Source organism: Ostrea edulis, chromosome 9 (assembly GCF_947568905.1).
Source record: "Ostrea edulis chromosome 9, xbOstEdul1.1, whole genome shotgun sequence".
Classification (NCBI taxonomy): Eukaryota; Metazoa; Mollusca; class Bivalvia; order Ostreida; family Ostreidae; genus Ostrea; species Ostrea edulis.
In genome coordinates, this window is record NC_079172.1 from 31493396 (window position 1) to 31508636 (window position 15241).

Genomic DNA, 15241 nt, shown 5'->3' on the forward strand with positions numbered 1-15241 from the left:
CGAAAATAAACTGCAGCGTAAGTAATACCTTTTATAGTACATGCACAAATCGCAAAGTTTCTTTCTGCGATTCGTGTCAATCCTTACTATACCTTATCGTTTAGTTTTATTGTGTTTTCTTTGTTTATCTTTGTACCAGCAGTAAAAGCTTATTCTAGATCAATTTCATGTTATAAAGAAGTCCAGCGTGCTTAAAATATCTACTTTACTAAACAGGACAGGTCTACGATATCAATTTCCTTGTCGGCCGACGTTCGGGTGGAGGTGGAGAAAACTCCCTGGGGTATGACATTTTACGACTCCAAGACCAATCAGACCATCGCTGAGGAGGCACGGACCGAGTACCTCAAAACGGTACGTTCATAACAGAGTACCTCAAAACAGTACGTTCATAACAGAGTACCTCAAAACGGTACGTTCATACCAGAGTACCTCAAAACGATACGTTCATTTTAGAGTACCTAAAAACGGTACGTTCATGCAAGAGTACCTCAGAACAGTATGTTGCCATTGGAATACCTCAAAACGATGCCGTCATTTTAGAGTACCTCAAAACAGTACGTTCATTTAAAATACCTCAAAGTGGTACGTTTATACCAGAGTACCTCAAAACGGAACATTCGTATTAAAGTATCACAAAACAGTACACTCACTTGCTGAAAATAAAGCTCTCATGCACAAGAAGAAAGATTGAAACTTTTAACATTTTCAGATGTCATCAATCTATCCAGTTTGATTTTATCAGGGCTTGACTTGAATTTCTTGACAAACAAGATGCTGTAAGATGAAGAAAAGCTCTGGTTAAAAGAGGCGGAGGGGAGGCTCTAAACTTAACCTATGCTGAAAAAGTTTAGATATTACCAAATGGAAATTTTGAAAGTTAATCACACCGCGAATACTAGTACTGCTTTGGGCACGTGACGTCATTCAAATGCCATATTGTATCATTACATTTTGTGTGTTGATGCAATTTGAGTTTTGACAATTCATCATGTAATTTTGCTACCATGCTGACAACCGTCACATTCCTATGATGACAAAACATACGCCATTATTTAAATGTAAGTAATTCTAAGAACATCGACAGTTATCTAATTTGTCGAGTGAATGGGCTTACATTATCCTCCCTCGCTTAGACTCCCCAGAGTCCCAAAAAACTTTAAAAATTAGAGACCGAAGTTAATTTTCATTTCTCTTATTCAATAATTCAACAAGTACTTTTTATAACCATATGAATATTTATATTAGTCGTTTTAACTGTTTTACCACGTTGTGCGGAACGTGCGGCACAAGAGGGCCATGCATGGTACATATACGTACATATTCTTCTAAGGTTTATAGAGAAAATGTTGCAAATGTAGAACGATTATCAAAATAATAGGGCTGGGTTTTCTTTGAATGAATAATGATATATCTATTGAATTATATTGCTATAGGGATTTGGAAAATGGAAAGGACGATATTTACATATATACGAGGGCTACCTGCTCAGGGTCGGCGAAATGGTGGAATGGTATGACGTCACCAACCTCATTAGTTACAAACTAGGCTCGACAGACATCATTTTCTATATTGGAACAACAGACAAGGAACGCAATCGAACACTATCGGTACATCTTTATGACGTCAGAGATCGACAATTTTCGTTTACTTTTCTCGTGAACGATACAACAAATTGGTATGATGTTACACCATATCACCCACCTTTAAACATCGGTTATACACAAGACAAACTCAAAGACAAAATTAACATGTCTTTTTCTTTCTTTCTCTCTTTTTAAAAAAAGTAACAGAATCTCATGGCCTTTGTTTATTCGGGATGAAAACGAGGGATTCTACGGATTTGGAGAAAGGTGAGAATGACATTTTACGGGTGTATGAATGACGTTTTCACTTTATGAATATTCTAATTAGATATTATCGGAATTTAACAGACTTCGATTTTAAATTCATAAAGAGAAGAATGAACTGTACCTTAATGTGAAGCCTCCGTCTGTTTCCTGTTATTGTTGTGCGCAAATAATGATTTAAAAGTAACTGTTCAGTAATTTTGTTTCTTTACCACTGCCGGTATTTCTAATTATTTTATTGTTAGTGCGTTTAAATTCCTGGTGCGTAGAACAATAATGAATATTTCAGTCTGGTGATGTTTGGGATTCAGTTTGTTACGTTTGAGAAGTTTTAAGGAGAATACAAATGTTACTGTTATAAAAGTCAAATCAATTTAACATTATCAGTTGAAATAGTAGGTAAATGTTCAACGACTTGTTTTCTTTGCATTTGAGTCGGCAATAGAATTTTTTTTTAAAAAGTGTTTATATTCTCTTTGGGTCCACAACAGAATTGAAAAGTGGGTCCTTAAGTACAGTTTCAAATCTCGTAAAATCCTTCAACTTCCGGACTCCAGTGTAATAATTCCAAATTCCATAGAGTATTTTCCATTTTCCAATAATTTAATCATATCTAGCTTTTTTCTTTCCCCTCCCCACCATCGTAAAATCCTGGATGCGGTACTGTATATATGTCGCAATAGGAACAGCTCTGTTTATTATTTACAAACAAAATATGAATAAAAAAGACAAACTATGAATGAAAAAGAATAACGAACCGTGATCAATCTCAGAATACAAAGAGAGAAGGGAAAACAAAGAGCCCTGGACACACCTGAGGCGGGATCAGGTGTTTAGGAGTAAGCATTCCCTGTTCACCCGCTGTGTGCCCTCTGTCTTGATCAGATAAACGGAGTAATCTCAATAGTTCAAATCAGATGTAAAGAGGGGTTTAGCAATGTCTTACGAAATTAAAGTACAGTATTTCAATTTTCACATCTCTCTCTCTCTCTCTCTCTCTCTCTCTCTCTCTCTCTCTCTCTCTCTCTCTCTCTCTCTCTCTGTTGTTAATGCATGCTCAAACAATTGACACAATGTATGCATAGTACTTATAAAATTTATCATCCGATTTATGATAATGCATCGATATTAAGAATTTTTCAAATGTATCTCGTAATACTAGAATAATTGATAACACATTATGTATGAAATACTACAATTATAGCTAATATATTTTATAAAATACTACTAGTATACATGTAGTTGATAAGTTGTATGAAATACTACTAGTATTGCTACCAGTAGTGTGTTTTATGAAATAATACTAGAATACCTCATATGTTATAGAAAATAACACTAATATAGCTAACATGTTGTAAAAATAACACTAATATAGCTAACATGTTGTAAAAATAATACTAGAATACCTCATATGTTATAGAAAATAACACTAATATAGCTAATATGTTATAGAAAATAACACTAATATAGCTAATATGTTGTAAAAATAACACTAATATAGCTAACATGTTGTAAAAATAACACTAATATAGCTAACATGTTGTAAAAATAACACTAATATAGCTAACATGTTGTAAAAATAACACTAATATAGCTAACATGTTGTAAAAATAACACTAATATAGCTAATATGTTGTAAAAATAACACTAATATAGCTAACATGTTGTAAAAATAACACTAATATAGCTAACATGTTGTAAAAATAACACTAATATAGCTAACATGTTGTAAAAATAACACTAATATAGCTAATATGTTGTAAAAATAACACTAATATAGCTAACATGTTGTAAAAATAACACTAATATAGCTAACATGTTGTAAAAATAACACTAATATAGCTAATATGTTGTAAAAATAACACTAATATAGCTAACATGTTGTAAAAATAACACTAATATAGCTAACATGTTGTAAAAATAACACTAATATAGCTAATATGTTGTAAAAATAACACTAATATAGCTAACATGTTATAGAAAATAACACTAATATAGCTAATATGTTGTAAAAATAACACTAATATAGCTAACATGTTGTAAAAAATAACACTAATATAGCTAATATGTTGTAAAAATAACACTAATATAGCTAACATGTTATAGAAAATAACACTAATATAGCTAATATGTTGTAAAAATAACACTAATATAGCTAATATGTTGTAAAAATAACACTAATATAGCTAATATGTTGTAAAAATAACACTAATATAGCTAATATGTTGTAAAAATAACACTAATATAGCTAACATGTTGTAAAAATAACACTAATATAGCTAATATGTTGTAAAAATAACAAGGTATAGGTGATATGTTGTATAAAAGAAACATTATCTGTAATGAGAAAGGATATGGAAATACAACAACCAAAAGAACTATTAATCATACTTAGCAACTTTAGTATAGACAGTCAATTTTACTAAGCAACAACAGTATAGACTATTAATCATACTAAGCACCATTTAATCACCCTTAGCAACATTTGATCATACTAAGCAACATTTAATCACTCTAAGCAACATTATATCACACTAAGCAACATTAGTATATATTATTAAGTACACTAATCAGCATTAGAATAATCTGTTAATCATACTAAGCAACATCCAATCACAATAAGCAACATTTAATCATACTAAGCAACATTTTATCACACTAAGCAACATTTGATCACACATAGCAACATTTAGAATATACTATTAATTACAGTAAGCAACATTTAATCACACTAAGCAACATTTTATCACACTAAGCAACATTCAATTATACTAAACAACATTTAATCATACTCTGTACCTTTTAATCACACTAAGCAACATTTAATCATGCTATGCATCATTTAATCACACTAAGCAACATTAGAATAGACTATTAATCATACTAAGCAACATTCGTATACGGGTATTTGGAAATTTATCAGCTGATCGATCAATCGATTAATTCACAACGTTGGTTCTTCCAGATTTACTCAAAGTAATCAACGCGGAAGAAGGGTCTCAAACTGGCTGGAGGAGGGTAGCTGGGCTGTAGGGCAGCTATTCCCAAATATCAGGGTACTGTGAAAGTAACAACACATTTCAGATTCTTCACCCTGCCATGTTCAATTTAGTGTCGTCTTATACATGATAATACTAGGATTTTTATCCGACCATTTGCATGGTCTTGGCAATAAGAGACGGATAGACAGCTTACGACGGGTAAGATGGAAATCATATCCGATCTAAAAAAAAAAACAACAACAACCAAAAACAACAACAACAACAACGTATTTATATTGAATTATCTTTTAATATGATTTTATTGCGTTTTCTGAATGGTTAACTTGAGTGGAATGTAGAATTCAACAAATTTTTATGACACAATTGTTCTGGAGAATTTAAACGACCAGGGAAAGAAAATGATCTTGAAAAATCCAATAAAATACATAGAAATAATGGCCATTTCTACATGACACTTCATACAAAAGGGTGAGATGTAGTTTTGAGAATTGTGGTTTAACATCTTTGGTTTCTTACCATAGACCACAGATTAAGAATACAAAACATAGTTTTTCATTATGCACATGGATTTGAGGATTTGATATGCCATGGATGTTATAAATCAATATACATTCACACTGAAACAGAAAATTTATTTTTTATATGCTGTGATAGTTTTGTTTGGTTTACTACACGCAATATTACTAGTATTTGCTGAAAATCGAAGATAACGAACAGTGATCAATCTCATAAATCCCACAAGGAATACGAAATAAAGAGTTGGGCAAACACGGACTCCTGGACATACCAGAGGTAGGATCAGTGTCTAGGAGGAGTAAGCATCCCCTGTCGACACACCCGCCATGAACCTTATATTTTGATCAGGTAAACGGAGTAATCCGTAGTCGAAATCAGTGTACCAAGAACGGCCTAACAATCGGTATGAAACACGTCAAACAGCATTTGACCCAATGATAGGTTGTATGGGCAAACTACTGTGGAATCATTGGAATTAGTGGTGGCTCAATTTTCGTGGAATTCGTGGGTACCCCTCACCCACGAATTTACATCCTCAACGAATAAAGACATTCCAGAGTTATCTTTCTTACAAATATATAAATCCACGAAATTACGTTCCCACGAACCCGTAAAAATTCAGCAATCCACGAAAACTGACCCCCATGAATTTAAATGATTCTACAGTAGATCATTATAACGACCATAGATTTTGCAAAATACTGACTTTAAACGAGACTGTTGGACACCCCTGTAACATCAACTTGTTTGTCAGTAGCCTGTCTTGATTTGAAAACTGATCATGCTCAGAACAAGCTCTTGCGTATCGAATCAATTGAGATACATAAGACCATATGCAGGTGATAATGGAATAATGTTACATACATGTAAATATGGGAAGTTGACGATGGAGAAGCTGAAATCATCCCGTTTGTCATAAAGTTGAGTTGTTAGTTTGCCGTTAATATCCATTTTCAATAAAATATCGTAGTACAAAGCAGATGCGGAGGACTCCTTAGTGTCTTTTATCTCGAGTTCACATGGATATATCGAATGGACATATGAATGAAAATGATTATTGTAAATAGATAAAGCGTCGTCGATAGATCTAAATGTCGCATTAAAGGCCACAGCAAGAATTTTTCTCTTCTCACGTAAAAGCTTTTGAATAAATGCTGCTTCCAAAGAATATAAAAACAGGTCAGCTAACAAAGGAGCACAATTAGTGCCCATGGGAATCCCAACAGACTGTTGGAAGATCTGATTACTAAAGACTACGAAGATATTGTCAATGAGGAACTCCAGCATATTTTTATACGCCCATCTTAAGACGGGACGTATTATGGTATGGCGTTCATGTCCGTCCGTCTGTTAGCTTTTTCGTGTCCGACCCGTAACTTAAACACTACAAGGCCTAGAATCATCAAACTTTGTCTGTAGATACATCTTGGGTAGAAGGTGTGTCGCACATTAAAACCAGGTCACTGTGACTTTTTATTAAGAAGATATGGCCATATATGGCAAAAACTTGTCCGGTTCATAACTTGAAAACTATTAGACCTAGAATCACCAAAATTGGTCAACTAATGCATCTTAGGTAGAAGGTGTGTCGCATCCTACTTTAAGGTCACTGTGACATTTAATTAAGGTGATATAAAAAAATGTTTTAATGGATACAATCTATACTGTTGCGTATTCAAAAATGTTGCATTAAAAAAACACATATTTTTTATGATATACTGTGCAGCTTTTTTTAGTATATATAATGTTTCTTTTGTTTCTAACAATAACAAGAGAAATTCCACTTGTCCCATGGGAGTAGCATGCAAAGAGCATTTTGATAAGATTAATTAATGAGTTTAGTGTAAGGAGACTGTCTTAATCATTTCTGGTAGAGCATCTCTGATCAAGCAGGTGTTATCTACATCTCTAAGGAATTGGGCAGAGGAAGTTTATTAATTAAGCCTCTTAATAACTGTTGAAATATTGGTATTCTTTCAAATTTGTTCTTGATGGCCAGTCTATATTTTTATTGTAAATTGTTTACTTGGATAAAGGGCTATCTTGCACTTTAATAATTTCATTGAAAACATTTGGGAAAATGTTTTTATATCCTTTTAAAAATCATTAAGCTTACATTATCAATATTTGAAGCAATGTCACATGAGGCCATAAAGTGGGTAAGATTCTTAAAGGAAGGTTGACATTTGGCTCCATGCATACCTATCTCTTCATGGTGATATGTTCATGTTAACAATATGTGACGGGCGTATCATGTGCCGTGGCGGTGCACTTTATTTATTTCAACTTTAGAGTACTTGTACGTGGAATCAGAGTGGTGTTTAACAAAGTAATTTTTGGGGATGACTGATCACTAGATACGAATATTTCCAGTGTTGAAAAGTCATACGTTTTGATGTTGTTGATTTGAGAAAGGTTTTGCGATTTCATTTACTAAAAAGTTCTTTAGAATTTTTTAGAATCTACATTTGATTTACACCACTTCTGGCATATGTTGTGGCACCGTACGTTTGAATTTTTCAATAACATAATTTGCTGCATAAAGCATTATGACGTCATTAACGATTTATGTTTTTGTTTAAAATTTATCCTAAAGCCTGCCTCAGTTTAAAAGGTGATATAAACACCATGTACAGATGATAATGGAATATTGTTACATAGCAACACACTTTATTTTTGATAACATAATTTGCGTCACATTTGACGTCATTAACGATTGGTGTATTTGTTCAAAATTTATCCTAAAAAGATCAAGTGAAGAAACCAGATAATCAATAAGAAAGTACTTTGATAGCAAACTATATTTCGAGTTATAGCGTAATTTTGCAAATTAAGCTTTTTATAAAAGCAGTATTCTTGGATTACAGTAGTGATATGATAATATCATATAGATATTGCATGCACGCGAGGGTAACATTGGAAATTGTCAGCCTGAGAAAACCATTGTCGACCGAGGCAAAGCATGGACTAGTTTCTATATTAGTGAATATGCATTAAACAAATGTTAATATACTCCAAAAGGTACCAAAAGGCGCAGAGAGCACCTACATGCCAATGCCACTGTTTTTCTCATCCAAGGGATACGGTCTACAGCTGGACACGTTCTATAGGTAAATCTGATTCGGTCTACAGCTGGGCACGTTCTACAGGTAAATCTGATACGGTCTACAGCTGGACACGTTCTACATGTAAATCTGATACGGTCTACAGCTGGACACGTTCTACATGTAAATCTGATACGGTCTACAGCTGGACACGTTCTACAGGTAAATCTAGTGATACGGTCTACAGCTGGACATGTTTTACAGGTACATCTGATACGGTCTACAGCTGGACACGTTCTACATGTAAATCTGATACGGTCTACAGCTGGACACGTTCTACATGTAAATCTGATACGGTCTACAGCTGGACACGTTCTACAGGTAAATCTAGTGATACGGTCTACAGCTGGACATGTTTTACAGGTACATCTGATACGGTCTACAGCTGGACACAATCTACAGGTAAATCTGATACGGTCTACAGCTGGACACGTTCTACAGGTAAATCTGATACGGTCTACAGCTGGACACGTTCTACAGGTAAATCTAGTGATACGGTCTACAGCTGGACACGTTCTACAGATAAATCTGATACGGTCTACAGCTGGACACAATCTACAGGTAAATCTAGTAATACGGTCTACAGCTGGACAAGTTCTAAAGGTAAATCAGTTTACATACAAAGGATTGATAATTTGCTTCCATTTCCAACTCATTTTCGTTGTTGATATTTTAGTTATCAATGATAAATTTTACACGATAATAGGCGATATTGATGACTTAGAATATGCCAACATGAGAAAATGAAGACGGCGACCAGTGACCAGTGTCATAAATACTATAAAGAATACAAAATTAAGATTAGGGCAAACACGGACCCCTGGAAACACCAGAGGTAGATTCAGGTGTTTAGGAGAAGTTAGCATTCCCTGTTGACCGGTCACACTCGACGTGATCGATCCTCTATCTTGATCAGGTAAACGGAGTAATCCGTAGTCAAAATCAATGTGTAAAGAACGGCCTAACAATTGGTGTGAAACATGCTAGACACCATTTGACCTAATGACAGGTTGTATTTCCAAATTAGATCGTGACAACTACCATGGAATTTTCGAAATGCTGACTTTAACAAGACTGTTGAAACCCTTGTAACATCAACTTATTTATCAATAGCCTACCTCGTTTTGAAAATTGATCATGTGCAGACCATACTCTTGCGTATTGAATCAGTAGAGAGACATAAACAGATGATAATGGAATATTGTTACATAAATATGGGAAGTTGACGATGAAGAAGCTGAAGTCACCCCGTTTGTGTTATACTCGAGTTTTTAGTTTGCCGTTGACTTGGACCCATTGGGGGCTTCAATACATCCTTCTCCCAAGCTTGTTACTGCGTTCCCAGTTCACTTACCGCTGATTAAGAGATCGATTATGTAGAAATTTATCACCCCACTTTTCCCTGCTATGTTTGTTTTTATATATCTGTGAATTAACTTGTTTCTTTTGTTTGTTTGCTACAGTGATTACCCCAATGAAACATCAAAAGTTTGTTTCCGACATGTAGAAATCAATATCATAGATTTATTCTATATTTATCTAGGTCCGTTTTTGACAACGAATTCCGAAATGATGTCATGTACATAACGACTGAATCGAACGTCATGTCCGGAACGATTTTTGCCAGGAAAACTGTGAAGGTTTGTAATTTGATGGGCCTGGATATAAGAGCTGATTTACGGAACATCGCCACCACACACAGAAAAGGAAGACAATATAAACGCCATTCACTTTATGAAAATATTTACTATTAAGAGAAAATGGAACATGTAGAATTTCTCCTTTTTTATGCCCCCGCTACAAAGTGGTCGGGACATGCATATAGTTTTACAATTGTCCGTCCTTCCGGATTTTTCTCTTTAAAAGCCTTGAGATATTGAACTGATTTTTTTTTTTTTGGTATGCAGATATTATTGATGAGTTAAGATCGAGTTTGAGTTTTGTTCCTGTTCGTTGATTTTTGATGGAGTTGTGCCCCTTAAACATAAAAAAATTACTGTTACGATCAGATTTATTTTATTGCTGTTGTTGAGTTCTTCATAGTACTAAATGCGTGTAACATACAATCTGACCACCACATTTAATTCAATACTTCGATGGATTTCCTACATTTGACTTTACTGCAGGTGGTTGAATTCGTGTCGTGCCGACACATCTAGTTATTGTTCTAAAATACCCAATCCGAAATATGTCTCATATGTAGATGCAGAACTGTAGCTCTCTGGGAATTTGTTTGGACCCCCCCCCCCCCCCCCCCAAGAGAGCTACAATACTGCACCTACCTCATATATTACACATTTTCATCTTCTGTATTCCTTTTTTGAAAAACAATTAACATCTTGTATACACGATGCCCTTCTCTCCCTTGTACTTATGCTTCGATGTTTAATATTTCAGGAAAGTTTTCGCATGATGGTGGAAAGAAACGGGAAATCATTAATTCCTCCAGCGTGGGCAGTGAGTTGCATTTAACTGTACATTGCTGTCAAGGTTATAAAAAGCCACTTCATTTAGGCCTTTTTTTTATTGAGTTGGTTTACGGATCCGCCGCACTGATTTTTTTGGATGTTGGGAAAAAAAAAAAAAGTTTTTCACTCCTTTTTATATTTCCGACGCTGTAATTTTTCCTTTTTCACAAAAAAAAAAAAAAAAAAAAAAAAAAGACAGAAAGAAAAGAAAATAGATTACGCTGTACTGGATATTTGGACAGACGTCTCCGTCGAAATCTCAGGACAGTCCATAATATTCATGTGTCGTGTGGAATATCAGTCAACTTCAGTCGGTGTTAACAATTATTCTGCACCTTAGTGACAATGCTTTTTGCTTCCAATAAGTTATCTGTTTATGAAACTAACTTCTAATTAGCATGAGTTATGTATTGCATACCACTTAGATATGTAAATCCCAAAATAAAAACAAACACTTGTTTTCAGATGGCATCCATGACGTACATTGGGTTGCACTAATCACCTAAACAAGTATAACCCTACCTGACCTTACCATGCATACAGTTTGTCGAGGATACACTTTTAAATTCTTATTAATGAATTTTAAAGAAATATTCTTCATAATTAATGTGTAATTCTTCATATATTGAAGGAGGTTGAAAACATATTTAACATTATTGAATTCATTCATTGTATAAAATTTGTTGACTACCAACAATAAATTGATCTGACCTATATAAAATTCAGAATTTTTTAATAAATGTTTATAGGGTTCATGAATTTTATTTATAACTTTGCTTGACTTCATAAATAAGACTTTAAAACTTAAGACAAAATATATGCTTGGTAAGGTCAGTCAGGATTTTAGTACTTCAGGTGATTAGTGCGTCCCTATATACGTCATGGATGCCATTTTTTGAATGGAAAAACGATGTGGTTCTTTTATTTTGGGATTTATATAACTAAACGGTAAACAATGGACATTTGGTAATGATAGAAAGTTAATTTAATAAACAAATAACATTTTTTAAGGAAACAGCATTGTTGCCAAGATGCACAATAGTCGCTATATACCTCCGTCTTAAGTTGACAGTGAAGAGAATATTAAAGTTGATAATAAACTATTGACCTCTCAAGTTCATTTTTATTCTTAGCATTTTGTCATTTGAACCTTTTTTTTTTACCTCCTCCGAACGGATTTGAAAATTTTGAAATCCGTAAACCAATTTAAAAAAAAATTGGCCTCAAAGTCTGTCGGCCTTCTGTTTGTCTGATAGTGATACAGTTTTACATTTTTGACCCCACCTATTTTTTTAAGTGAAACATTTGGGGGGAATGAAAAAAATTGAGATGATTTGTAAAAAGTGAATTTTAACCCGACCGCGACACCTGTCATTCACACGACAACGCTGATATCTTAGCTCCGCCCACTACGTCCTGATTGGATGATAATCAGTTAAAACAATTCAATGAAACTTTCCGCCAGATGACGTCGACTCCAAACTTCAGGGTATTTCACAGTATTTCTTCAAAACCTCCGAAATTAAAATGTAAACATTCTGTACATTTGCATCGGATAGTGTGGATTCAAGTTTGCTAAAATAATGGTCCTTAAATGGTACCGTATGGTATGAAATAAAGTTTATGACTTTTTTCCAATTGAAACAAGCGGTTTGGTCTTTGGGTCCACTTATAGTATTATTTCAAATGTAATGACAAGATACATGTTTTTCGTGCACGTGTTCCTTTTAGGGGGTATGCTGGGTGGGTGTTGATATCATTTGATGTTTTGATGGAATGTGGCGTATTGCAATGGAACTTAAAACAATGGGACGTATTGCAAGGGAATGTAATACTGAGACTTAATGCAACGAATCTTACAGTAAATTCTTACAATATTTCATATTCCTGTTTTTAAGTTTGGTCCTTGAAATCAGCTAGATTCTGAAGTTCCAGGCGGAACCAACCTTACAGATCGAGCAAAGTAAGATGAAGCAGAGAGAGAGAGAGAGAGAGAGAGAGAGAGAGAGAGAGATCCCTGCATTGTACAGGTGGATATTCAGTTGTTCTATACCTGTTTATCCGCTTAAGAAATCAATATCTACAGGGAGGGATTTGCTCAGTTCGTTGCATCAGATTTATATACAAGATTAAACCCCATTTATCTGTTGAACTGTTTTCTTCCATATTTGCTGTAATGTTATCTTGCATAGAAATATAGTTTGATATTAGTTTTCAAGTTCAAATGTTAAAGGTCAGGATTACTGGAAGAGAAGGTCTGACACTTATTGCGTTACAGACTAGGAATCGACACGTTAACCTTCCGAACTACTCAGCTAGCCAATTAGATAGAAAGGGAGTATACACGTATTGCTGATACTTATATTTTCATTCATGCTTTAAAAGGAAGTCAGCCATTATGACCAAGTATCATTCCTCCTTAAATTTAAACATATTTGTACATTCGTTTGTTTGTACTCGAGAGCTAAATTTAAGCACAGGCCTAGTTTTACAAATATATTCAGGAATGTATCCTTGCGTAAAGACTTTGGCTTGTATTGATTTTCAAAGTGAAACTAAAAAAAGGGGGTCAGTGGAATTCCAGGGACATCATAAATCTCTTTGCACAAGATTTTCCAATCGTGTACGGTATTTTGCATAACTATTGCACGGATGCTAACTTACGCAAATATATGTGTTCCCCTTTACCTTTAAAGTTATATGTAGCAGGTCAAGGTCAGTGGAGAGAAATTCAGAGATATCCGCTTTGTGGACCTTTTTCTGTGGGCAATGACCCTCTACCTTTTCTCACAATTACATAATGTTGCAATATGATAGTTAACATTTACCTAAACTCATTTGAGAGAATTCGACCCCACCATGCATTCTCTTTACAGACCATTAACCGAAATTATCCTATGAAAACCTATTTTAGATTCAGGTGTGTCTTTATATGAATTAAGAAATCAAAATTCCTTACGATTTTTGATTTTCTTCAACTTTTTAAAATAAAATGTAAGATTTGATTTTTAAAAATCCAACAATGTATCTTGTATTCTTTCAGAAATATTAATTTCCTCAATTGACAAAATCCTTTAGACAAATTTAATTATGTCAAACGGAAACTTTAAATCTCCTAAAATTCTGTCGAAATCTGATGGAAGTTCTATTTCTCATACGAAATGTAATTTTCTGTAGAATTTTTATTCTGGATTTTCCCATAGGAGTTTGTGAAAATCCCATAATATATGGAAAATTTAATTTTCTCATGGAGATTTTTTCTCCATTTTTCTCTCACTTGTCATTGAAGTCTCTGGATGGTCTATCATATGGTACATTTGATTTTTCTCTGAATGAAATAAATGGGGGGAACGATTTTGCAGAATCATCCGACCATTTTTATTATAATCATTGCAATTAGCAAAAATGTCTCCTTGAATCATTTATCTACTTTCATTTTCAGAGAACTGCTGTTCGATTTGGACATACCTATATCAACCGTTATAAACCCTGTTCATTTCTTTCCTGCTGGTGGCGACCGAGGACCTCAGCCCGAGGTCTTGCAACAAAACGAATATCTATTATCTCTAGGGCTACCGGTAATTTGAACTCTTCTGAATATGAATGTGACACATTATGTACCGTTGGTTAGGGTACGTAAATTATATATTTTATTCGCGGGAAGATTGACATGTAATTTCGCGAAATTAGCCATTCATGAAAATTTAGTTCTTACGAATTAACACTTACACATAGAAGACTAAGGCAATAAATAATGATTTGAGAAAAGTTATGTCCCGCGAACAAATACATCATTGCATCCACGCAAAAATAAGGTATCTCAAAATAGAAATGATCTACTGTATCACAGAATGATGTTTGGAACCTGGCTAGAATGGGTTGAATTGATCTACTAATGGCAGATGGAAGAGGAATGTATTATTAGAATAATCATCATTGAATTAATTCACCGTATTGCAAGCACTGTAATATACATTTGGCAGACGACAGCTTATTTCAACCCCATGGTGGACCAGAGGTGGACGCAGGGTTATGCTTACGCCGCCGGAAAGGGTTTCTTTGTGAGAAATCAACAGGGACAGCCCTACAACTTCTCCTATATCGCAGCAAGGCATGTAAATCAATACTGTACATACTGAAGGATTTTCTTCCCACCATGCCCCTGTTACTAATGTTTTCAAAATGAGACAGAAAAGCAAACTGATTTGCTTCCCCCTAAATTAGTGTAAATTCATCCTTTTAAATTCTGGACGGGACAATCTGACGAAATCATAAAGGGTCTGTTATCCAGAAACAATATC

The 15241-nt window shown here is 34.3% G+C and overlaps 2 long non-coding RNA genes across 2 annotated transcripts; both read left to right on the forward strand.

The window, feature by feature from the left end:
* The first annotated feature begins 229 nt into the window (after positions 1-229).
* On the forward strand, positions 230-1839 carry LOC125657944 (uncharacterized). Its single transcript, XR_007363530.2, has 3 exons — positions 230-354; positions 1437-1678; positions 1788-1839. It is a non-coding gene; the product is annotated as an uncharacterized LOC125657944 (long non-coding RNA).
* An 8174-nt stretch (positions 1840-10013) lies between these two features.
* LOC130050349 (uncharacterized) lies at positions 10014-15043 on the forward strand. The gene is made up of 5 exons (XR_008798786.1): positions 10014-10112; positions 10870-10929; positions 12839-12903; positions 14383-14518; positions 14924-15043. It is a non-coding gene; the product is annotated as an uncharacterized LOC130050349 (long non-coding RNA).
* The last annotated feature ends 198 nt before the right edge of the window (positions 15044-15241 follow it).